Below are 24578 nucleotides of genomic sequence, written 5' to 3' on the forward strand. Positions count from 1 at the left end.
TTCTCATGCTCACTTGCAGAAGGGGAATGGGGGCCGTGAGCATTCCAGAACAGGGGGGCCGTCCCCAAGAGGGCAGGGGAGGGAGTGCTACTCACAGAGCCATGGTCCTCCTGGATCCCACTCCCAAGCTCCGCTTGGGCTGGGCTCAGAAGCCTCCTAGCTCGGCCCCGCCCAGCCAGTCCAGCCCTGCCCAGCCCCAGGCACAGCTAGCCAAGGCTGCACACGATGCCGCTAGCTCCTGGAGTGGTCACTCTGACGGCTGTGGGGAGACTTCAGATATGCGTTTATGAAGAGTAAAGAGCCATGGGCTGGGTGGGGTTAGTAGGACTCGAGTTCTAATATGGGCTCTGTCACAAACTCATTGCAGTACCTTGGGCGTGTCCCCTCTCTGGGCCTCAGTTTCCCCACCTGTAAAATGGGAGAGCTGGACTTGCTGGTCCTTGAACTTCCTCTAAAATTTTGTTCTTTTGAATCCTGGAAGAGGTTCCCTCAACTCCAAGCCAGGTAGTTCTGGAAGAGTGGAACTGGGGGAAAAGTAAACCCAGGAAATCTCCACCCCACCCTGACACTTTCCAGCAAACAGCCCTGGAAGGTTCCTTCCCAGTTCCTTCCTGTCTTCTCTGGGTTCTCCTCCTTCCTGTGTGAATGCTCCTTTTCAGGCTTTTTTTGCTGGATCATTATCCATATCTTGCCTCCTAACTATAAATGTGCCCCAAGGCTTTGTCCTGGTCCCCCTTCTCTGTCAACACCCTCTCATCTGGTGACCCCTCAGTTCCTCTGGGTTTAAAAATCAGCTCTATGCAGATAACTCCCAGATCTTATCTAGCCCTCTTCACTCTCCTGAGTTCCAGTCCCTTTTCACTAATGGCCTATTGAGTATCACCGGATATGCTGGAGGAAAGCAAAAACCCACCCCTCTTCCCAATTTCCCAGTTTCTGCAAGGGCATCACCAGCTTCTAGTGCCCACAGATCCAATCAGTAGCCAAGCCTTGTTGGTTCTACTTCTGCAGTGATTCTCATATTTGTCCCTTTTTTCTCCGCTCATATTTTATAGGCCTTCTTCACCTCTTGACTATTCCAATAGCCTCTTGCCTTAAGTCTCTCCTCTAATCCATCCATCCTACAGCTGCCAAAATGATATTCCTTAGCTCTTCTGAGCAAAATGATGATCCAAGAGAATTCCAAAAGATTCATGATGGGAAATGCTGTCCATATCCAGAGACAGAACTGATGGAGCCTAAATGCAGATCAAAGCATACTATTTTCACTTTCTTAATTTTTTTTTGTAAACTGTTTCTTCTTTCACAACATGACTGATATGGAAATATGGTTTATGTGATTGCACATATATAACCTATATCAAATTGCTTATCGTCTTAGAGAGGAGGGAGGAAAGGAAGGGAGAAAATTTGGAGCTCAAAATTTTATAAAAAAGATTAATGTTACAAATTGTCTTTGCATGTAACTGGAAAAAATAAAATACTATTTAAAAAAACAAAAAATGATGTTCCTAAAGCACATATCTGAGCATATCTATTAATCCCTGGCTCAATAAACTCTAGTGACTCCCAAATTCTTTCTAGAATAAACTGCAAACAGCGCTGTTTGGCATTCGAAGCTCTTTACAACCTGACTCCACCCTTTCTTTCTAGGTTCATACATTGCCCCCTTCACTCTATGGCCTTCTTGCTCATCACATACAACATTTCATCTCTTGTGTCCATGCCTTTGTACAACTGCCCTCTGTTTCGGGAATGCCCTGCCTTCTCACCTCTGCCTCTTAGAATACCCATCCTGAGCAGTCACTCCTCAGGTGAGTTCTCCCTCTCATCCCCCATCTTGTCCCACTCTCCCCTTGGCCCCAGGTGCAAAAATTCCTCAGTAGGATTCTGGAAAGTATGGAGGATCATGGAATTTTGACATGTAAGGAAACTTAGAAGTCAAAAACTTAGAAGAAACTCAGAGACTAAGGTTCAGAAAGTTATGTGATTTATCCAAGGCCACACAGGCAGCAAGCAGCAAAGCTAGCATTTAAACCTAGGTTCTTTGACTCTCAGCCCAGTACTCTTTCAATACCACATTGATCAATGCCACATTGATCAATACCACATTGATTCAATACTTGGCAAAGATCCCACCTCTCTCCTATAGTGTAGGCCTATATCTATAGATGCCCACAGGACACCTCCACCTAGGAAGCATCTCTGCCTCCACATTGTCTAAAACTAAATTTACCCTCTTCCCAAAACAGGGCAGCTGGGTAGTACCAGGGGTGGGAGGGTGACAGAATACTGGGCTTGGATTCAAAAGGACCTGAGTTCGAATCCTGCCTCAGACACTAACTGTGTGACCTTGAGCAGGTCGCTTAGCCTCAGTTTCATCTGCAAATGGGGATAGTAAGGACATCCACTTCATAGGTGATCGAATGAGATAATCAACATAAAGTGCTTTTCAAACTTTAAGATGCTGTACTAATGTTAGCTACTATAATTTCTACTGACCCCAGTGATTCAGGTTCAAAATATCAGCTCCTTGGTTTTCTCTCCTTCACTCTGTAATCGGCTCTGTAACATCTCTGAAACCATTCTTCCCTTTCCAGCTCCCCTCTCTTCCCTTCTTGCTCAGGCCTTGGTGACACTTTTTTCTTCAACTACTGCTATAGCCCCTTATCAACTTTTTTTCTGCCTCCACTCTTTTTCCTTACTCCAGTCCTTCCTACACATCCCACAATATTAATTTTCCTAAAGTGACTCTCTGAACATGTTGCTCCTCTGCTCAAAAGCCTTGAATGACTCCCCCTAACCGAATAGTTGATATTTATATGCACTTTGAGGTTTGCAAAGCACTTTACAAAGATTATCTTCTACAAATCTCACAATAACCCTGGAGGAAGATACTAAAGGTACTTCTTTCACCATTTTGGAGACGAGGAAACTGAGACTCAGAAAAGTTAAGTGACTTGCTTAAGGTAAGGGTTTGGTGTGGAATTTGAACACAAGACTTTTAGGACCAGCACTTGATGCTGTGCCAAGACTTCTCAGTCTAGAATTCAAGGCCCTCCATGATCTGGTGCCAACATACCTTTCCAGCTTTATCTTCTTTTGTTTATGTAGTTATAGAATTATTTATATAGTTATGAAATTATAGATTTAGAACTTGGAGGAATCTTAGAAATAATCTAGTCCAACCACTTCATTTTTACAAAAGAGGAAACTGAGGCTTACAGGAGGGGAGGTGTCTTGCCCAAGGTCAAGCTTGTCAGTAGCAAAGTCAGGTACTTGAACCCACTTGAACCCACAAAGGAACTCCTCTCCTACTACACATAGTTGCCTACCTGGGGCCATCTGCAGTTGTCCCAATCTATATTTTGCCACTGGACCCAGATGGCTTTGGAGGATTAAGTGAGGCTGGTGACCTTGCACAGCCCTCCCTCACTTAAATCCATTCACTTGCAAGTCATGGCATCATCTTCCTAATGTCATGGTCCTCTGAAGGACAAACAACAACAAACAGTTGCCTGCCCCAGGCAAACCAAATCACTTGAATTTTCTGACTGCAAGTTCCCTAAATAGCAGCAATTCTCTTTTCTTGAGGGCTTTGAGGTCTACCAAAGGCTTTCCTTACAAGACCCTTGTGAGGCAGGCAGCACTAGTGTTATTATCTTCATTTTACAGATGAGGGAACTGAGGCCGAGGAAGGAAAAGTGATTCCTCTAAGGTCAGGGGGCACTGACTAAGCTCAGGCCACTCAGAGGATCCTGTAGGATGACAGAGGAAGAAGTTGTGTCAGAAGGAAGGTCTGCATGTGTCTGTCTGGGTGTACTGTCCATCTGTGTCATAATAAATGTCACGAGGGAAAATAATCAAAGGAAAGAAAGAGACTCAGGTTTTGCTAGCTTCTGGAGAACCCCAGCCCAGGGTCACAGCTGACAGTCCCCAATTATGAGGTGTGTGTGTGTGTGTGTGTGTGTGTGTGTGTGTGTGTGTGTGTGTATGTGTGTGTACATTGGGGGAGTGGAAGATGCACTTTCAAACAGTCCTGAGTCTTGGTTGTGTCCACATCTCCCGAGCTGTTCCTCCCTCCCCACTGGGGCTGATGATTTTACATAAGAAAAGGTTTTCTCCATTTCTTGTGCTGCGTGAAGACTCAAGTGATTGAAGGATGGAGACATCTGGGAGTAGGAAGATGTAGAATTCAGGGGAGGTGAGGGAAGCAATAAGGAATGTTAAGGATGGGGGTCTAGGGCATGTGGCTCCCTTGTCCAGCCAGAGGCTCCTAGAGGGCGGAGACTGTCTTCCTCTTCAGAACAGGGACTCACTCCCCTGAGGGAAGGGCCTGTGTCTGTAGCCCTTTCCCCAAATCAGGGGCTCCCTGAGGGCAGAGCCAGAGATTCCCCCTCCTCAGAGAAGACTAGGAGCCCAGACATGGGATGGAGGTGGGCATGGGGTGTAGAGGCAATCAGGGCTGGAGCTGCCCCCCAGACCCCAGTCAAGAGAATGCCAAGGGGTGTACATGCACAGTCACTCACCAAAGCACCTATTCATACACACGAAATCTCAAGCCCAAACATGCTACATCTAAACATACATACATGACTCCCAAGTACACTGTGCTTTCCATACCCTGTCAGTTGCACATAGATCACAAATACAATGTCACACAAAGACATGCACAGGCACACATGGTGTTTCCCACATGTGTCTATCATCATAGTTGCAAACATAGAGGGTCCCCAGAGGAACAGTTACACACAGATACAGCCCCAAAGGTTCAGCCCTTCCAGAGGGTCCCCTCCCCTTCCAGATACCTGCTCCAGGATGGCTAAGTCAAGGACAGGAGAGGAGAGACAGAAGAGAGGAGTCCAAGGCTGTCTGCAGAGATGGTGCTGAGGCTCTGTCCTTGTTCTCCCTCTGATGGATAACTGAGAGTGGTGAAGGATGGACACATTTCCTAACTATTTATGTGTCCAACTCTGCCCCGCCCCCCTCTACTCTCCTGCCTGAGGTCCTGGGGAAGGGGGAGGGCTAAGAGTAGTTCCTGGGGAAATGGTACCCTGACATCACCCTTTCTGAATCGCTGGCAGGTGGAAAGGACCTCAGAGAACATCTACTTGGAAACTCCTCATTTTCTGAATGGAGAAACTGAAGAGAATGACCTTAAGAGAAATAGATAGTAAATAACAGGGCCAGGATTTGAATCCAGGCTTTCCAATTCCAAATCAAATGCTTTTTTCACTCACTATACTATGATGTCTGTTGGTGTTCACCCAAGACACACCAGAAGCAATCCCCAGGGATCCAGAGGGAGGCAATATCTGATTTCCTTGAAGCCCCATCAAATCCTAACAGAAGCCAAAGGCCATGTCAGGGCTTGAGGAGATTCTAAAATGTCATTTCTCCCACCGTCTGCCTCAGGGCACAATTCTCCACCTGCACCCACACTCCTCCACACATTTCCCCAAGATTTAAAGAGGAGCACTGAGTTCTTTCTAGAGAGCTTATCAATCCTGTTAATCCACACCCTTCTCGACAGGAAAGCTCTTCCTCTGTTCTAACCTCCATTTGTCCAGCTACATTTAAAAACCAACTTCCTCTGGCTCTAATGTCCAAAGGCTACAAAAGACAATTGGTCACAGGCTCTAAAAGGAACCGTTCGGTGGCTCTCCCCAAGAACAGTCCCCCTATCCCAAAATAATCAGATTCTGAGAACCAGGAGGGGTCACAGCCTCAGATCCAGAGCCAGAAGGGACCACCTGGTCTAACCCCTTCATTTTACAGATAGGGAAACTGAGTCCCAGAGGATAAGTGACTTGCCCAAGGCCACCGAGCCAGGATTCACAATCAGATCCCATGACTCCAAATTCCTCACTCTGCACTGCACCAAAATTCCTCCAGTATCTCAGGATGAAGAATATAGGATGTCAGAGCCGGGAGGCCCCTTAGAACATGGAATGCCAGAGATGTAGGAACCCCAAAGAAAGATTCAAAGTTCTCATTACACAGAGGAGGAAGTAAAGATACAGAGCCAGCAAAGTGATTTCCCTGAGAAGACCCAGAATCAGACCTGGAACTCAAGTGTCTTTTCAACACTGTTAGTTCAACAAGAGTCTTCTGGGCCATTATCCTTTGTTCCTTCTTTTTTTTCTTTTTTTTTTTTGTTGTTTTGTTTTTGTTTTTTTAGGCAATTGGGGTTAAGTGACTTGCCCAGGGTCACACAACTAGTAAGTGTCAAGTGTTTGGTCAGAGGTCGGATTTGAATTCAGGTCCTCCTGACTTCAGGGCCGGTGCTCTATCCACTGCACCACCTAGCTGCCCCCTCCTTCTTCCCTTTATCTCAGCTTTCCCAACTCTAAATTCCATACTCAGAAATATAAACCACCTCCAAAAGTGGAAGACAGAGCATTGGTTCATGTCACTTTCCAAGTATACCAGAGCCAACCACAGAAGGATAGACCACGGGGCCCAGGCTCTGACTGTACCTTTCCAAAATGCAGGCAGAAGGTCCAAAGGGCAGCATTTTCCTCCCTTCCCCCAAAGCCAATAACTTTCAGGGGCTTTCCTCTAACAACCTATGGGTGAGGTGGAGCAAGGAGTATCATTCCCATTTTACAGATGTGGAAACTAAGGCTCATATAAGAGAAGTGATTAGTTAGAGGTCACACAGCACATGGTAATTGAGACTAAAACCCAGGCCTTCTGACTCCAAGAAATTTTCCCCTTACATCAAATTTCTTTTCCAGATCAGTAACATAGGTCAATAACTCATCCCCAGAACTGAGTCCTCTTCCGGAAGAGAGAGATGTGGTTCCTATTCTTGGGTAACTCACGGATTGAGTTGAGTCAACAAGCTCTTGCAGGCGTACCTCATTTTACTGAGCTTTACCACAGTTTCCCAGATGTTGTGGTATGTGTGTTTTTGTTTTGTTTTGTTTTTATAAATTGAAGCTTTGTGGCAGCCCTGCATCAAGCCAGTCTATCAGCGCCATTTTTCCAACAGTACGTGTGCTCACATTGTGTCTCTGTATCACGTTTTGGTAATTCTCACAATATTTCAAATGTTTTCATTGCTATTATATCTGTTGTGATCTGTGACCAGTGATCTTTGATGTTACTGTTGTAATTGTTTTGGGGTACCACAAACCCCACTCATATAAATAGCAAACTTAATCAATAAATGTGAGTTCTGACTGCTCTACCGACTGGCTGTTCCCTGTCTCTCTTCCTCTCCTGGGTCCTCCCTATTCCCTGAGACACAACGATATTTAAATTAGGCCAGTTAATAACCCTACAATGGCTTCTAAGTGTTCAAATAAAAGGAAGAGTCAATCAATGTGGTTAAACTTCATTGTTGTCTTGTTTTAAGAAATTTCGGGGTAGCTAGGTGGCGCAGTGGATAGAGCACTGGCCCTGGATTCAGGAGGACCTGAGTTCAAATCTGGCCTCAGACACATAACACTTACTAGCTGTGTGACCCTGGGCAAGTCACTTAATCCCATTGCCTAGCCAAAAAAAAAAGAAAAGAAAAGAAATTGCCCCAGCCACCCCAGCCTTCAGCAACCATCACCCTGATCAGCCAGCAGCCAACAGCATCGAGGCAAGACATTCCACCAACAAAAAGATTGACTCTCTGTAAGCTCGGATGATGGTTAGCATTTTTTGGTAATAAAATATTTTTAAAAATTTTTAGACAATACTATCGTACACTTAATAGCCTATAGTATAGTGTAAATGTAACTTTTATGTGCACTGAGAAAGCAAAAATATTGTGTGTCTAATTTTATTGTGCTATTTGCTATATTAGGATGGTCTAGAACCAAACCCACAATGTCTCCATGGTATGCTTGTATAAAGCACCAACGGTGGCTAGACACTGTGCTACTCACTGGACTGAGCAGGGGAGATAGGGCACAAGCCCAGAGCCACCAAGATGAAGACGTTGCTTGTAGTAGCCTAAGTCATAGGCATAAGAGTCCCACTGGTGTTACAGAAGAGAACGAAAACAGCCAAAGCTAGGAGTGCTCAGTCAGACCAAGCTTCTTGGAGGTGCGCTGCAAGCTGAGACTTGGAGACAGGGAAGGACAGAGCTTGGCATGAAGGACGGGAAGGGACAGGTTTTCATGTTAGGGGATAAATTTGGAGGAGTGGTCTGCATACTGGCTTTCTCTGCTCCCTTTTCTCTTCCACCCTTTCCCTGTGGCTGCCTCTCCTCATGTCTTAGTTGAACTATAACATTAGTCCCCAGTCTCTGCTTTTCCAATTCACCAGGTACATGCTGTCCAAGTCATCTTAATGGACTCCTGGGGTCATGACATTTGCCTGCTCAAAAACCTTCAGGCTGCTGCTACGTACTGCCTATTAAGTCCCAATTCCTTATCCTGGCATTCAAAGCCTTCCCTTAGCTGGCTCCCCATGAATCCTCTAGCCCCATCTTATACTCTTCATATTTACATACCAGCCCAACTGGACTCTTCATCATTTCCTGACAACCATCCTGCTCTCTCCTTCCTCAGCAGTGGCACATGGCTTTCTCCTATATCTGAAATGTATTGTCTTACTGCTGACTCTTTTACCCCTTTTTCCCAACCCCCCAATCTTTGCTTATTAACATCCTTCGCCTTCTTCAAAGACCAATTTGGGAGCCTCTCCTGTTCCCTCAGCAAGAATAGTTATCTTCATTTTACAGATGGGGAAATTAAGTGGCAGAGAAGTGATATAACTGGCCCAAGGTGAGTCAAGTGGAAAAGTCTGGACTTGAAGCTGGGTCTTCTGATTCCAAAACTTGATGCTCTCCCTGATATATCACAGTAGTCTAATTTGCTTAATTAATATCTGTTAAACAGAATTGAATCAAACTCTTTCAATATCCCCTCTGCCCTTGCTCAATCACAGAGCAGGTATCAGAAGGTGGGGGATAGAGTACAATTTTAAAGAGGATCCTGGAAAAAAACCACTGTTCTTCACCCAAATGAGTGGAGCACTAATGGTAGAATTTCAGGCACTGTGACAGGCCATTGAGTGTGTGTGTGTGTGTGTGTGTGTGTGTGTGTGTGTATTTGCCTTTCTGGTTCCCCTCACATTCTACTCAGCACCTGGGCTAACCAGTGTCAGGCCAACCCTGTTTATCAAACCCACTGGCCTTAATGGGGTGGGAAACCTGGCCCTTCCCTCGACCCTTTCAGCTGTTATTTGGCCCTTGGGCCATTCATATCCCTGGGTCTGCCCGGTAGGCAGCCAGTTCTATTCCACACCCCTAAAGATCCTAGAACCAAGCTGTGTAAACACCTCTAGCTGGGCTGGGGCGGAAAGGGACCTGCCCCAACATCCCTGGCCCAGGGTAGTGGCCCCCACCCTCACCCAACACACACAATGCTGGGAGAGATTTTATGAATGAGCAGTACCCAGGCCTAGCCTCTCTCTCCCTCCCCCTGCCAATTCCCACTCTCCTGTTCTCACTCAATATTGGGTGAGAGCCAAATCTCTCATGGACACCTCCCCCCCCTCCCCCCCGCCCCCGCTTGCTCTCCTTCTCATTCCTGTCCCAGTAACAAGGATGACAATAAGGGCAGAGAGACCACTAAGGAGGTGGGGAGAAATAGTAGAAGAGGGGATTAATCAGAGATGAAGTTAGTAATAGTAACAGTTCAAGTTAAGTTAATGATAATAATCATAATAACAACTCAAATTTCTATAGCTCAGAGGTTTATAAAGTGTTTTCTTCACAAGATCCTCTGTGGAGCAGATAATATAAGTATTGGAGCCTTCCCATTTTACAAATAGGTAAACTGAGTTTCACAGAAGGTAAGTGATGCTGCCTCCCAGAACAGAGACTCTTAATCTTTTTTGTATCCTGGTTCCCTCTGCCAGTATAGTGAAGCCTATTGAGAATATTGTTCTTAAATGCATAAAGTAAAATACAAGGGATTCAAAGGAAACCAATTATATTAAAATACAGTTTATATATATACATTATATATACACATAATTTTTTTTCTTGCTTTTTTTGGTGAGGCAATTGGGGTTAAGTGACTTGCCCAGGGTCACACAGCTAGTAAGCGTCAGGTGTCTAAGGCCGGATTTGAACTCAGGTTCTTAAAATATATTTTAAAATAAAGCAAAGAACTCTTGCATCTGGGATACATTCTCTACTTTCCTTAACTATCTTTACACTTAGGGCTCAAAACTCTCATTATTTCATATGGGAATCCAGTTCTTTCCAAGAGACAAAATTGTTCTAAGGCCAAGGGACACGTTAAAGAGATGACCAGAGCAATGATGACTTGAGTTGCAAACTCAGTCTATAGTTGAGTCTCTGCAGCTAAACTCAGCCCCCTATCAATCCAGTCCAGTCTAGTCTAATTCAATTCAACAAGCATTGATGAAATGATGAAATGATTGCTGTGCACAAGCCACATGTGATAGAGAAGTAGGGATGAAAAGACACAATGAAAAATCATCCTGGTCCTTCAGGGGCTTACCTTTTAGAAGGGGCTGCCCAGTGACAGGCTCCTGGACATGGGACCAACTTGGACATAACAGAGCTAGCGATAACAATAACAATAGCTCCCTGCTCTATAGTAATTTCAGATATACACAGCTGCTGTACCTCAAGAACCATAGTGCCTTTCCATCAGTCTTGTGGCTGAAACTGCCTATATGTATTGAGCCCTCCCTTAGAATGTGAGCTACTTAAGCACGGGGAATGTCTTCTTTTTCTGTTTGTGCCTCTAGCACCTTGCACAGTCCTTTGAATATGGTTGGTGCTTAATAAACGCATTTTTCATTCATTCATCACTTACATTTTTATAAGATTTTTCTGTTTATTTCATTCTGGGCACCATCTTTTGAGATGCATCTAGATCAAGTTGAAGTATCTGGGGCTAGAGATGTTTAACCTGGAGAAGAGAAAATGGAGAGTGGGGGGATGGAGATGATTGCAATCTTTAAGTATTTGATGGGTCATGACATGGAATAAGGGGGAGAGTCCTCTGGCCTGGCCCCAGAATATAGAACTAGGAACAATGGGTAGAAGTTGCAGAGGCAAATTTGGGTTTGATAGCAGGGAAAAGCTTCCTAACAGTTAGAGTTCCCCAAAAGTGGATTGGGCTCTCTTAAGAGGTAGAGTTCTCCCTCATTGGAAGGATTCAAAAAAAGGCTCAGGTGACCACTTCTTGAGGCAGCTGGTAGCTCAGTGTATAGAACTGGGCCTGGAGTCAGGAAGACCTGAGTTCAAATCCACTTCATAGCTGTGTGACCCTGGATGAGTCACTCAACCTCTGATTGCCTGACAAAATGGATCCACTAGAGAAGGAAATGGCAAATCACTCCAGTATCTTTGCCAAGAAAACCCCAGGAAGCTCTTGGTCTTGGAATCACTGAGTTCCAGAGGGCATCTCTTCCAGCTTTACCTGAAAGTCAATGCGGAGCAGTGGGTAGAGCACTGGACTTTGAGTTAGGGAGACTAACCGTCTCTCCTTGGGCCCTCCTCCACATCACAACCCATCAGCTACTTGAAGGAAGGACTTACATCTCCCTCGTGGCTTCTCTTCTCCAGGCTAACCAGTTCCACTCCTGAATGTGAGCCTAGCAGAGTAAGGCAGTCTCCTCTCCATCCTGGATGTGCCCCCATTTCTAACTGTCCTCCCTGAATTGTGGCAGCCAGAAGGGATCGCCGTACTTTGGATGTGGGCTCATTCTTGAGAGGGCTTCTAACTTAAGGCAGTGAGCCTCGTATTGGGATCACGCGAATGACTAGGGTTTGGGGCAGGGACATGGGCATGTGACGGACAAGGGGGCCAGTGGGAAACTCCCGGTAGAAGGCTTCAGACTAGGACTGCCCGCCATGACCTTATGGGCCCTGGGAGAGCTGCCGGCCCTCACATCTCTCCTGCTTCCTCCCCCAGGCCTGAACCCCTTCCAATGGCCTAGCTAGAGAGGAGAAGTAGCATGTCATCTTGGAACGACTGTTGAACTGGGAATCAGGAGACTTTAGTTTCAGTACTTGCCACTTAATTTGCTAGCCACATGATCTTGGATAAGTCCCTCATTTGCTTTGAACCTCAGTTTCTTCCTCTGTAAAATAAAGGAATTAGCCTAGAGTAGGGGAGGGGAACCTGCGGCCTCAAGGCCACATGTGGCCCTCTAGGTCCTCAAGTGCGGCTCTTTGACTGCCTCCAAACTTCACAGAACAATCCCCTCAATAAAAGGATTTGTTCTGTAAAACTTGGACTCAGTCAAAAGGCTGCACCCGAGGACCTAGAAGGTCGTGTGTGGCCTCAAGGGTGTAGCTTCCCTACCCCTGGCCTAGATCATACTCAGGCTCCTTCTGATTCTGACATTCTATGTTGCAAGGACATCCTCTGTTCTCAGATCCTTTCTAACTCTGTTAATGGGGCATTAAAAAATAACATGCTCAGGGCAGCTAGGTGGTGCAGTGGATAGAGCACCGGCCCTGAAGTCAGGAGGACCTGAGTTCAAATCTGGCCTCAGACCAAGCACTTGACACTTACTAGCTGTATGACCCTGGGCAAGTCACAACCCCAATTGCCTAAAAAAAAAAAGTCCCTGTTTTCTAGAAGCTTCTTCTGATGGAGGGAGGGAGAGAGCAAAGGAAGAGGGGCTTTTGTTTCCTATTCTGAGATGAGGTACTTGTTGGAAATCTTTGATAAAGATATATTGCTTTTACCTATGTGTTCATTGACTGTGGAATCAATCAATAAACATTTATTAAGTTTATGCCAGGCACTATGTTAAGAACTGAGGATACAAAGAGAGGCAAGAAATAGTCCTTGCCTTCAAGGAGCTTACAATCTAGTGGAGGAGATAATATGCAAACAAATATATACAAAGTGAGCTCTCTCTCTCTCTCTCTCTCTCTCTCTCTATATATATATATATATATATTTATATTTATATTTATACATATGATGAAGAGGAAATAACAGAGAGAAGGCACTAGAATTAAGAAGAGTTGGGGAAGGCTTCCTGTAAAAGACGGGATTTTAGTCGGGACTAAAAGGAAGCCACAGAGGTCAGTAGGTGGAGACAAGGATGGAGAACATTCCAGGCACAGGGGACAGCCAGAGAAAAATACCTACAAGCAAGAGATGGAATGTCTTGTTCATGGAACAGAGGCCAGGGACCGAACATAATATACCGTATGTATGTGCATGCATGTATTTGTACTTTTGTGTAAAGAAATATTACTGGCATTGTAAGAAAATAAAGATATGAAGACTTCCCAGAAACACGGAAAAACTTATATGAAGTGATACAGGACAAAGAGAGAATAACCAAACAGTATCTATAAATACACTGGATAGAATTCTGTAGCTAAGTAATTACACAAACAAAAATTCAGAATAATACAAAGATGACAGAAATCCAGCCTGTGTGCAAAGAACCCCAGCGAAGAGGTGTTCACACTACTTGTTCAGGCCTCCCCTTCCTCCTTGGGACAACCCGCACTCTTCGGAAATGTTTATTTCCGACAAGCTCGAATCTGCCCCTCTGACATCTAAGTTCTGCCTTTATCAGCCAAACAAAACAAAGCTAATCCCTCTTTTATGTGACAGCCCTTGAAGAGACTGATCTTGTCCCCTCATGTTTTCTCTTCTGGGAGAAACAAGACTCATACACAAGAAAAGAAGAAAAAAAAAGCCCAGGAGAACAATACCCAGCTGTGTGAAAGCCTGGTGCCAAAGTGTGGATGGCACAGTGAGGAAGTGCCCTCTGAGAAGGAAGGATTGGTGGGGGCCAGAGCCAACAGAGTAGGTACTTCCTGGAGGGGATGGGACTCAGTTGGGCTGTCAAGGATAGAGAGGATTGAGAACCTGTAGATAGAACCATTCTGGCTAGGGAAGAGTTTATATTGGGGGTGAGGAGATAAAAGTAGAAAGTTTATTCAGGCTGGACTGTGGAGGGCTTTGAAAGCCAGGCTGAGGATTGCAGATTTTAGCCTGTGGGCAATGGGGAGCCATTGAAAGTTTCTGAGCAGAGTATTGATGTGCTCAGAGTGGGAGCAATATGACAATTATTTGGGTGTTGTATGCAGGAAGGTTTAAAGGGGAAGGACTAGAGTTAGGCCATAGGAAAACATTTCAGTGAGCCAGAGAAATGGTGTGGATCTTAACAGGAATTGGGGACCAGAAGAGGAAGGCACATTTCCAAGCAAGACTTTTGGAAACTGACAATGGAAGGGTTAGGGAGAAGGACTATTGCAATAACCTCCCATCAGTTCTTGCCACTGCCGTGTTCTCCCCGCTCTCCAACTTGTCCTTCATGGAATAAGAACCTCAACAACAACAACAGTAACAACCACAGTAACAACAGTAACAACAACAACAGTAACAGTAACAACAACAACAACAACAGTAACAACAGTAATAACAATACTCTTCCCTATGCATGCATCTGGTCACCCCACTCTTGTGCTCCAGACTCCTCAGTGGCTCCTTATCTAGTTAATAATCTGGGGTCATCCTGTCTTTCCAGTCTTAGCTCATAGTATTCCCCTCCGAACCTCGATGTTCCAGCCGCAGTAGACATCTCTGCCTCCAAAACATACTTTGTATTTTCCCATCTCCATGCCTTTGCTGTGTCACACTCTTCCCTACGCCTAGAATTCCCTCCCTCCCCTTATTTCCCTGTTGAATGCCCATTCCTCCTTTAAATCCCAACTCGAATGCTGCCCCTCCACCCCAGTCTTCCTTGATCCCTCTTGTCTTCAAGGACCTTCCTTCTTTGACTTCAGAAGCACTTGATTTTACACTTTTATCACGTAATATTGTATCTTACAATGTCCTATAATTAGAGTTTCCTGTAGTTTTAATCCCTCCTTCATCCCCTCACCCCCACTCACTGACCTGTCCCTGTTCTCATGGACCATGATCTCCATGAGAACAGGGATTGAGTTTTGTTTAAACCTTTTTATCTCCCTCAGCAATCTGCACATAGGAAGTGCTTGCTGAATGAATGATGAATGAATGCATGAGAGAAAGGAAACGAAGATGCCCCATAATCTGCTTTTCTCCCCCATTGTCTGTCCTCTGCAGCCCTCCCACTCCAACAGGGCAATGGTAACGTCATCACCATCCCCGCACAGGGGGTGTTCACCATGCTCTTGCCTCGTCATGGCCTCTCCAGTTATCCCAGCATATCATAGTCACCACATCTATCATTAGACTTTGGGCTCTTTTAAGGCAGGGACTGTCTTCTGCCTCTTTTTGTATTTTTATCACTTAGCGCAGTGCCCAGCGCATAGTAGGTGCATAATAAATGTTTATTGACTGGCTGACTGATCTGACATTAGGAGAGTTGAGTTGGAAGCCATATTCTACCACTTTCTTGCTAAGTGGCCTTCAGAAAGTTATTTTACCTCTCAGTTTCTTCATCTGTAAAATGGAAGTAATAATAGCAGTACTTGCACCACCTTCCTCACAGGGGAGTTATAAGAAGAGTTTTTTGTAAATTGCAGAGTATTATAGAAATGTGAGCTGTTATCCTCACCCAAACAAGACCTGACTTATACCTATCACTCCCCTTATCTGATCTACAGTCTTGACTGACTGTGCCTCTCATTTGGTTCTGAGCACACAGTGCCTGATAATTCAAATATCTTTGGTGACCCAAATATGGATACCATGTCTCTTGCCTCTGTGTATAGCCAGAGACTTGCTGTTGTCATCCAGTCGTGTTCAGTTCCTCATGACTGCACTTGGAGTTTTCTTGGCAAAGAAACTAGAGTGGTTTTCCATTTCTTTCTCCAGCTCATTTTACAGAAGAGGAAACTGAGACAAACAAGGTTAAATGACTTGCCCAGGGTCACACAGCTAGTAAAGTGTCTGAGGCCAGATTTGAATTCAGGAACATGAGTCTTCCTAACTCCAGACCCAAAACACTATCCACTGTGCCACGTAGCTGCCCCGAGAGACTTGTACTGAGGGCCTAATAGGTACTCAGAAAAATCCCTTTTGGGGGCAACTAGGTGGCTTGGTGAATAGAGCTCTGACCTTGGAGTCAGGAGGAGCTGAGTTCAAATCCAGCCTCAGACACTTACTAGCTGTGTGACCCTGGGCAAGGCACTTAACCTGATTGCCTCAGCAAAAAGTAAAAACAAAACAACAACAGAAAAGTACCTTTCAATGATTGGCTCTGAGCTTGGAGACTTGGAAGGCTGGGCAATTGATGGTCTGTCACCAGAAACAAGGGAGTCTGGAGGAGAAGCTCAATGTTGGGAATGATGGCTGGATGATCTTTAGCCTGATCTTGTTGGAATCCCGGTGTCCAGTGGGCCATGATGGTAGCATGGGTGAGAGGAGGGAAAGGTAGATGATGTTGTGTTGGGGACTGGGTACAGAGTCATGACCAGAGTGGAAGGTAAGAGGACATGAGTGAGTGTGAGGGATAGAGAGGGGGGAGCTGATGTTGGGGCTCCAATTGGGAAGAGAAATAGAGAGGTGTCAAGGTGTGAGTGAAGGAATAATGGGTAGTGGAAGGCTTAGGGAATTAAGTTATCACCAGACTGGAGACTAATAATAGTAATAATAATAATAAGCACTTATATAGCACTTTAAAGTTTGCAAAGTGCTTAACATCTGTTATTTATTTGGTTTCACAACACCCCTGTTTGTAAACTTCAAAGGGGTATAGAAAATGGAAGTTATTATTAAGAAAGGTAGGAGTTGGGTCAGGAAGAGTTAGTACTTGAGTTGGGGAACAGAGGACTCCTCTGCCTCACCCCCTCCACACATTATTATATGCTAATTCTTCACCTTGTCCACAGACTACCTACCATTCTCTGAGCTGGGTCCTAGGGGATCATTCCGGGATGGGAAGGACAGCAGTCACGCCATCCACTTCAACCTTTTCCCCCCCAACCTACCACATCCTCCCCTTTATGGCCTTCTTTGTCTCTTATCCTAAAAAACAAACATCTTCCTAACTGGGTGTGGGCTGCAGCTTAGAGGGAGGAGGGAGGGTAAGCCAATGGTTTTTTTGGGGGGGGAGGTGGCAGAAAACCCCAGCTGCAGGCAAGGGAATGGGAGTCCGGTGACCCCCATTTTATGAGCTCCCCTCTTCCTGCTGGGGACAATAGCAGAGCTGGGGACCCTGCCCAGGTATTTCCTCCTTGCCTCTCCCCCACCTACCTAACCCCCCATGGCCCTTCCCAGCCTTGTAGCACCATTTCCTTCCAATAGTCTCTACACACAGATACAGACAGGGACACACGCCCCATTCCAGGGGAGCAGGCTTCCTCCTGCTAGACACACTCAGATGAAAAGAAAGGGCAGGATGTATGTGGGGGAGGGGAGGGATGGGTGAAGCAGGGCTTAGAATCACAGAGACAGTTCAGCCAGCCTGTGATGGCACTGAAGCGCTCAGGGGATTGGTTGCCCACCTCCATCCTGAGACCTCATTTCCTCCCTGTGAACTCATCTTCTCATTGAACCTCTATCCCATCTCTGAGCCCCCTCCCCTCTTTGAGGTCCCTTCCTGAGCCCCATTTCTGACAATGAGCCAGTAAATCCTGAAAGGTGGCAATCTGTGTCTTTTTTTACTTTAAAAATGATGTTTTTCTGTTTTACATAAAAGGAAACTAAGGCACAGAAGAGGTGATTTGCCCAAGATCACTCAGTGAACAACAGTTTTCCAGCTGACTGAGAGGCAGCTTTTGGCACAGGGGATAGAGTATTGGCCTTGGAGTCAGGAAGACCCAAGTTCAAATCTGCCCTCAGACACATACTAGCTGTGTGACCTTGGGCAAATCATTCAACATCTTTGGCCCTTCAGCTCTATGACCCTTCGTCAAGGAGCTCATGCACCAGGTACCCTGACCCCAGGGAAACCTGTTACTACAGATCCTACTAGGTAGAAAGGTGTAGGTTGGGGCCAACTTTCTCTTCTTTCTCTTGGCCTAGGGCTATGAAAGTAAGACACACCCTCTGTTTAGAAGGGGCCAGATCTGAGGGCTCTGGGAGTATGAAGGGGAGGGGGGTTGGAGTTGGCCATAGACTTCTATTGCCTTTTCTGGATCATCCAGGCACTAGAAGCTCTCCTTCTGACTTCCGCTGGTCTCCCCATTGGAAATTCTCATCCTTTATTGGGCCTGTCTCAGTTAAAGCTGGAGGAGGGATTGACAGTTAAATTTAACCAGTATGTATTAAGGACTTAGTTTGCTACAACTCTGGGCATAAAAAGACCAAAAAAAAGTCAGCCCTCAAGGAACTCACATTCTAGCATTTAGCCAGTGCCTGGCACATTGTCAGCACTTAATAAATGTTTATTGATTGACTGACTGGGATAATAAAATCTGACTAGAATGTGAATGACTGCTAGCTAACACCCCCTCCACCTTTTAAAACAATAGCTAGCATTTCTATAGTGCTTTAAGGTTTACAAAACACTTTATATGCTATTTCATTTGATCCTCACAATAACCCTATCACTCATTATTATCCCCATTTTATAGATGAAGAAACTAAATCAGATTGAAGACAAATGACTTGCCCACAGTCACACGGCTATAAGTCTCTGAGGCAGGATTTGAACTTAGGCCTTCTACCTCCAAGTCCAACCCTCTCTCTACTGTGCTAAAAGGAGACACCTTACACTTCTCTAACTTTCCACGTTCTGAGATCCCTTTCAGCGCTGGCATTCTATGTTCTCATGTCCTCCCTGGCTCTCCCAGCTCTATCATTCAGGGATTCTCTGATTGTAAGTTATCTGCCCACCATGCCTCCACACACCTGTCTCCAGTGATGGCCAACTCTTTGGCATCAGAACCATGCTGCCTGCTGGCTCCAGGAGCCGGTGAGAGGGGATAGACCATCCTACCAGCTCTTCCACAGAGGTGGGAACTCCCTCTCTTGGCCACTAAAAGAACAGATTTCTAAGTCAGCTCACAGAACTTGCCTGCTACTGAGGAAAATGGACCTTGATTGATTCAGTGAGAAGAAAGGGGCCTTTATGACTTGGGAGAGGCTGACAGATGGGGCACCTGGTTCCTTGTACCGAACTCCATGAGGGGCCTTTGGACAGGGAGCTCAATCTCTCTGGGTTTCCTGGCACCCCCGCCCCATCTCATAATATTGAACATAATAATCATCTGTTTAGATATCCTACACACACATGCATACATACACTGACTAAACTGAGAGCTCCCAGAAAGCAGAGACTGTGTTTTCCCTAAGGTACACAGGCTCTGTACACAGTAAATGCTTAACAAATATGTGAGGAAGGAAGGAAGTAAAGAAGGAAGGAAGGGAGGGAGGAAGGAAGGAAGGGAGAGAGGGAAGAAGGAAAGAAGAAAGAAGGAGAAAAGGAAGGAAGAAGAGAAGAAAGAAAGGAGATAATGAAGGAAGGAAGGAGGGAAAGAGGGAAGAAGGAAAGAAGAAAGAAGGAGAAAAGGAAGGAAGAAGAGAAGAAAGAAAGGAGATAATGAAGGAAGGAAGGAGGGAAAGAGGGAAGAAGGAAAGAAGAAAGAAGGAGAAAAGGAAGGAAGAAGAGAAGAAAGAAAGGAGATAATGAAGGAAGGAAGGAGGGAAAGAGGGAAGAAGGAAAGAAGAAAGAAGGAGAAAAGGAAGGAAGAAGAGAAGAAAGAAAGGAGAGAATGAAGGAAGGAGGAAAAGAAGAAAGGAAGGAAGGAGAGAAGGAAAGAGAGAAGAAAGGAAAGGAGAGAAAGAAGGAGGAAAGAAGGAAAAACAGAAGGAAAGAGGGAGGGAAGAAGGGAAAGAAGAAAAAAGGAGAAAAGTAAGGAGGGAGGAAAGGAAGGAAGGAAAAGTCAGAAATTCTCTTTTATTAGAAAGTGGGGGTCAGGGGCAGCTAGGTGGCGCAGTGATAGAGTACTGGCCCTGAAGTCAGGAGGACCTGAGTTCAAATCCGGCCTCAGACCAAACACTTGACACTTACTAGCTGTGTGACCCTGGGCAAGTCACTTAACCCCAATTACCTAAAAAAAAAAAAAACAAACGAAAGTGGGGGTCAGCTTGGTGGTACAGTGGATAGAGCCCTGACCTTGGAGTCAGGAGGACCTGAGTTCAGATCTGACCTCAGACACTTGACACTTACTAGCTGTGTGACCCTGGGCAAGTCACTTAATCCCAATTGCCTCACCAAAAAGCAAAAAAAAAAAAAAAAAAAAGTGGGAAGATGCTTTCCTCCCTCCCTGACCTGTACTTTGGGAAGATTATTCTGGCAATTTACCTGCATGATGAATTGGAAAAAGGGGAAACATTAGAAACAGGTGATGAGGGCCTATAGAAGCATGGAGAGTATATGAATGTGTCTTTCATTTTGTGCCCAGCATGTAGGAGGCATCTAATAAATGCTCGATGAATTGAAATTGAAATGTGCCATCTGCCCAGGAAGCCTTTCCTGATTCTTCCTCACTCTTCAATTTTCATGCATATGTCAAATCTCCCAAAGAGAATGTAAGTTCTCAAAGGCACAGGCTGGAATTTGTTAATTTGTTTTCATTTTGACTTTGTATCCCCTCTACCTTGTAGTGGAGAGAGTACTGGGTCTGGAATCCAAAAGACCTACATTGGAGTCACATCTCCAATGCCTTCTGTCTTTGTGATGCTGGGCACCTCCTTAGTGTCTCTGTGTCTCAGACTCTTCACCTATAAATGACGGAGGTTGGACTTCATGGCTTCTAAAGCCCCTTCCAACTCCAAAGGTATCATCTTATGAGCTGTGATTCAGTAATATAGTCAGACTATAGTTGGGTTGCTGATTTGGAAACCCAAAGTAGTGGAAAAAGTATTGAATCCATAGTCAGAAGACCTCATCTTCCCCCCTGACTCCAGCTATGGGACCTTTTCCCTCATGATGGGGTCTCCTTTATAAAACAACAAGGTTGAATTCCATTTTCTAGTGGCTTTCCTGCCTTTAGCATCCTATGATTCTCATTCTCCCTATCACCAATTTTCTAGTCACTTCCCCTCCTAATGCCTCAGTTTCTCCCTTTGTAAAATGAGGCAGTCTGTGATCTCTAAGGTCCTTTCAATATTAAGTCTCCATATCCTGTCAATGGAATTGAATGAATCAAACTGAAGTAAAATTATTATATTGAAATTAATTGAATAGGATTCTTGAATTGGACTCCGAGGAAGCTGGATGCCCCTTGGGTGTCTCCGACTCAACACATCCAAAATGGAACTTATCATCTTCTCCTCTAAGCCTACCCCTCCTCCGGACTTCTGTTTGTTTGGTAAGGATACCACCATCCTCCCAGTTCCCCAGATTCCTAACCTCAAAGTCATCTTCTCCATCCTCCCCTCCCCATAGCCTATCATTTGCTAAGTGTTGTCCCTTCTACCCCCACAGATTCATGCCATTTGAACCCTTTTCTCCATTCATACAATCTCCATGCTTCTGCAGGCCCTCATCACCTGTTTCTAATGTTTCCCTTTTTTCTAATTCATCATGCAGTTAAGTTGCCAGAATAATCTTCCCAAGGTACAGGTCACCCCATATTTCTCCCCTGCTCACTAATTTCCAGGGTGTTCCCATTCCTGTAGGAACAAATGAAAACTCCTGATCCTGGAAGTTAAGAGCTACAATCTGGCTATCACCTACATTTCCAGCATTATTTCACATTATTCTTCATGAATTCTACCTTCCAGACAAACTAGGTGAAATCACCGTTCCCTGAACTCAATTACCTATCTCACAAAAGCCATCTCATATACCTGGGGTCCACTCTCCCCACTCTAAGTCTTTCCCCACTCCAATCCATCCTCCAAGCAGCTACCGAAGAGATTTTCCTAAAGCATAGATCTGACCCCATCATTCCCCTGTTCCATAGACTCTAGTAGCTAACTTCTTCTTGTTAAATCATTTTCAGTCATGTCTGACTCTCTGTGACCCCATTTGGGGTTTTTATGACAGAGATACTAGAGTAATTGGCCATTTCCTTCTCCAGATCATTTTACAGATGAGGAAACTGAGGCAAACAGGGTTAAGTGACTTGCCTAGGGTCACACAGCTACTAAGTGTCTAAAGTCAGATTTGAACTCAGGAAGAGGAGTCTTCCTACTTCCAACCAGGCACTCTATCCACTGCTCCACCTAGCTGCCCTGTAGTAGCTGCCAATTACATCAAAAATCAAATATAAACACCACAACCTAGCTCAAACATACATTTCCCTTCTTATTATACATTGCTTCCCGTTATGCAGCCAAACTGGTCTTTCTCTTCCCTCCGCACAAATGTTCCACCTCACATGTCTCTGCCTTTGCAGAGGCTGTCCTGCTTCGCCTGCAATAAATTCCCTCCTCAACCTCTTGAAGCCCAAATTTTCTTCAAGGATTAGTTCACGCATCATTTTCTGCTTGACACCTTTCCTGATTCCCACCCCCATCCCCCAAGCTGCTGGTGCTTCCTCACCACGAAAAAATTGCTCCTTACTTATTTTTGTGAATAGATTTCACATATGTGTGTTATTTAAAATATATGTTTCATATGTTTCATGTGTATTTCATATACTTATGTTTCATATATGTATGTGCGTATGTGTGTGTGTGTGTATATACATATACATATATATATGCGTGTTGTCTCCCCCTATAGGGTATAGAGGGAGCTCCTCACCAGCAAAGACTCATTTCTATATTTATATCCCCAGCACTGAGCACAGGGCCTGGGACTGAGGAGGAAATAAACGCTTCTGGATTGATTGATTGTTCTCTGCCTCTCAGCATCTTTATCTTCCTACTAGGCTCCGCTCGTTTCCTTCTCGAAGACTTCTCTGACCTCCCCTATTGTCAGTGTTTTCCCTTTCCTCGGTTTTCACTGTACTGTGCCCATTTCTGCTCATGTTGTATCCCTCCCCCCAAAGTCTGCTTTGTTGTGTCTCTGGATCTCCAGTGCACATGAGGTGGGCCTGGTCAATGTTTGTTGTGGTTGTTCAACTACGTCCCAGGGTATGGAAAGACCTGGTCATTGTGGTTGTTAAATCATGATTGGTGATCTTTGAAGAACATGTGGAATGGGAGATGTGTTGCAGAACTGGAGAAGGGGGAAAATTTACCAGCTTTTTTTAAAATTTAAAAATAAGGGAGGGGCAGCTAGGTGGCACAGTGGATAGAACACCAGGCCTGGAGTCAGGAGGACCTGAGTTCAAATCCGGCCTCAGACACATGACATGCACTAGCTGTGTGACCCTGGGCAAGTCACTTAACCCCATTGCCTAGCCAAAAAAAAGAAATGAGGGAGGTGACTGACTGCTGGCTGGAGCCCATCCTGAGAAGGGCAGCCCAGGGTGGTGGATAGGCTTGAAAGTGTGCCCTGCCTGGGTCAGATGGATCAAATGGGGATGGCTAGCCTTGAGAAGAAAAGGCTCTGAGGTAGGCATGATGGGTATTGTTGTTGACATTTTACAGGTGAGGAATCTGAGGTTCAGAGAGGTGAAGGAATTTGTTGTTGGTTGCACAGCTTGATAGCATCAAGAATTTAAACCCCCACCTCTCCTGATGCCATTATTCCGTGATGTCTCTGTACCCGTGCAGGTCGGACAAGGTGGCGTGTGGTTTCCCTTTCAATAGTTACGTTCTGCGAGGCCTACAGCTCAGCTCGAGGGTGACTGATCATTGGAATGCAGGGGGTTGAGAGTGGGAGGGTCCCAGGAGCACAGCTTGTGTCCCTGCCCAGGGACATAATGGGAATAGGGCTCCTTTGCATTCTGGGGAACTTCTGTCCAGGCGCCCACCAACCTCATTCCAAGCCTTTTTTCCTCTACCCAGGGCCCGTGCATCTCTGGGAAAGCTTGAAGGGAAGTGGCTGGCATCTGAATGCTTTTTTTCTGATTGTGTCTGACCTCCCACGGCACGTGGTTTGCAGTTACCGCGTGATATTGCATATTGTAGTTCTCTTTGCTTGTGTCTTAGCCCCCTGATAGACTGTGAGATTCCTAAGCTAAACTATGTAATTCAACTCACTCCTAGTACCAGATTCTGTTGGTTCTCAATATCTGTTTGTTGCTTTGTGTTGCCTTGCATTGCAACTGAATTGTGTTGTATTGTGTTGTGTTGCTTCCCTGGACAGTGGGGGAGACAGGTAGGAAGCAAGTTCAGCTCTTCAGGTAACCAGCTGGTCTGCCTAGAGGGGGGTGGAACCTGGGGGTAGAACTAAAGGGAATGGAAAGAGAGACTGAAGGAAATCTAGGAGACCGTGGGCCCTGAGTCCCATCCTTTGGTGTCATCACCCCTGAAGCCCTGAAATCAATGAAGAATTGTTGGCGCTCACGCCCACTGAACAGATCATGAAACTAAGGCTTAGTGACTTGCTCCTCAGCAAAGCAACCTGACCTGGTTAAGAAAGCTTTTGAGGAACTCCTCCTCCTGAGCCTATATTTATTTCCTAGGTTTCTTGGCCACCGATGCAGTCTTTGTCCACTCACACGTCCTCAATCCTCAAAGCATTTACCATTAGACAGGCAGGCTTTTCTCCACCTTGCTGTACCCCCAGCCCTGCAAGCAGACATACACACACACACACACACACACACACCCGTACTCACTTCATATGCACACACACACACACACACACACACACACACACACACACACACACACACACAC

At 45.4% G+C, this 24578-nt stretch overlaps 1 protein-coding gene across 3 annotated transcripts in view; it reads right to left on the minus strand.

Annotated features, from left to right (window-relative positions):
- Nucleotides 1–24578, minus strand: part of GJC2 (gap junction protein gamma 2) — a 38761-nt gene that overhangs the window by 9034 nt on the left and 5149 nt on the right. The window contains exon 1 of one of the 3 annotated variants that reach the window (XM_027842127.1): nucleotides 409–494. The exons of 1 other annotated variant lie outside the window; for it this stretch is intronic. The gene's annotated coding sequence lies outside the window, so the exon portion shown is untranslated. Of the gene's footprint in view, nucleotides 1–95; nucleotides 172–408; nucleotides 495–24578 lie in introns of those variants that run through there. One more of the 3 variants, XM_027842126.1, reaches the window with a different exon arrangement.

The sequence above is a fragment of the Vombatus ursinus genome, unplaced genomic scaffold (genome assembly GCF_900497805.2).
Source record: "Vombatus ursinus unplaced genomic scaffold, bare-nosed wombat genome assembly UNPS02014867.1, whole genome shotgun sequence".
Classification (NCBI taxonomy): domain Eukaryota; kingdom Metazoa; phylum Chordata; class Mammalia; order Diprotodontia; family Vombatidae; genus Vombatus; species Vombatus ursinus.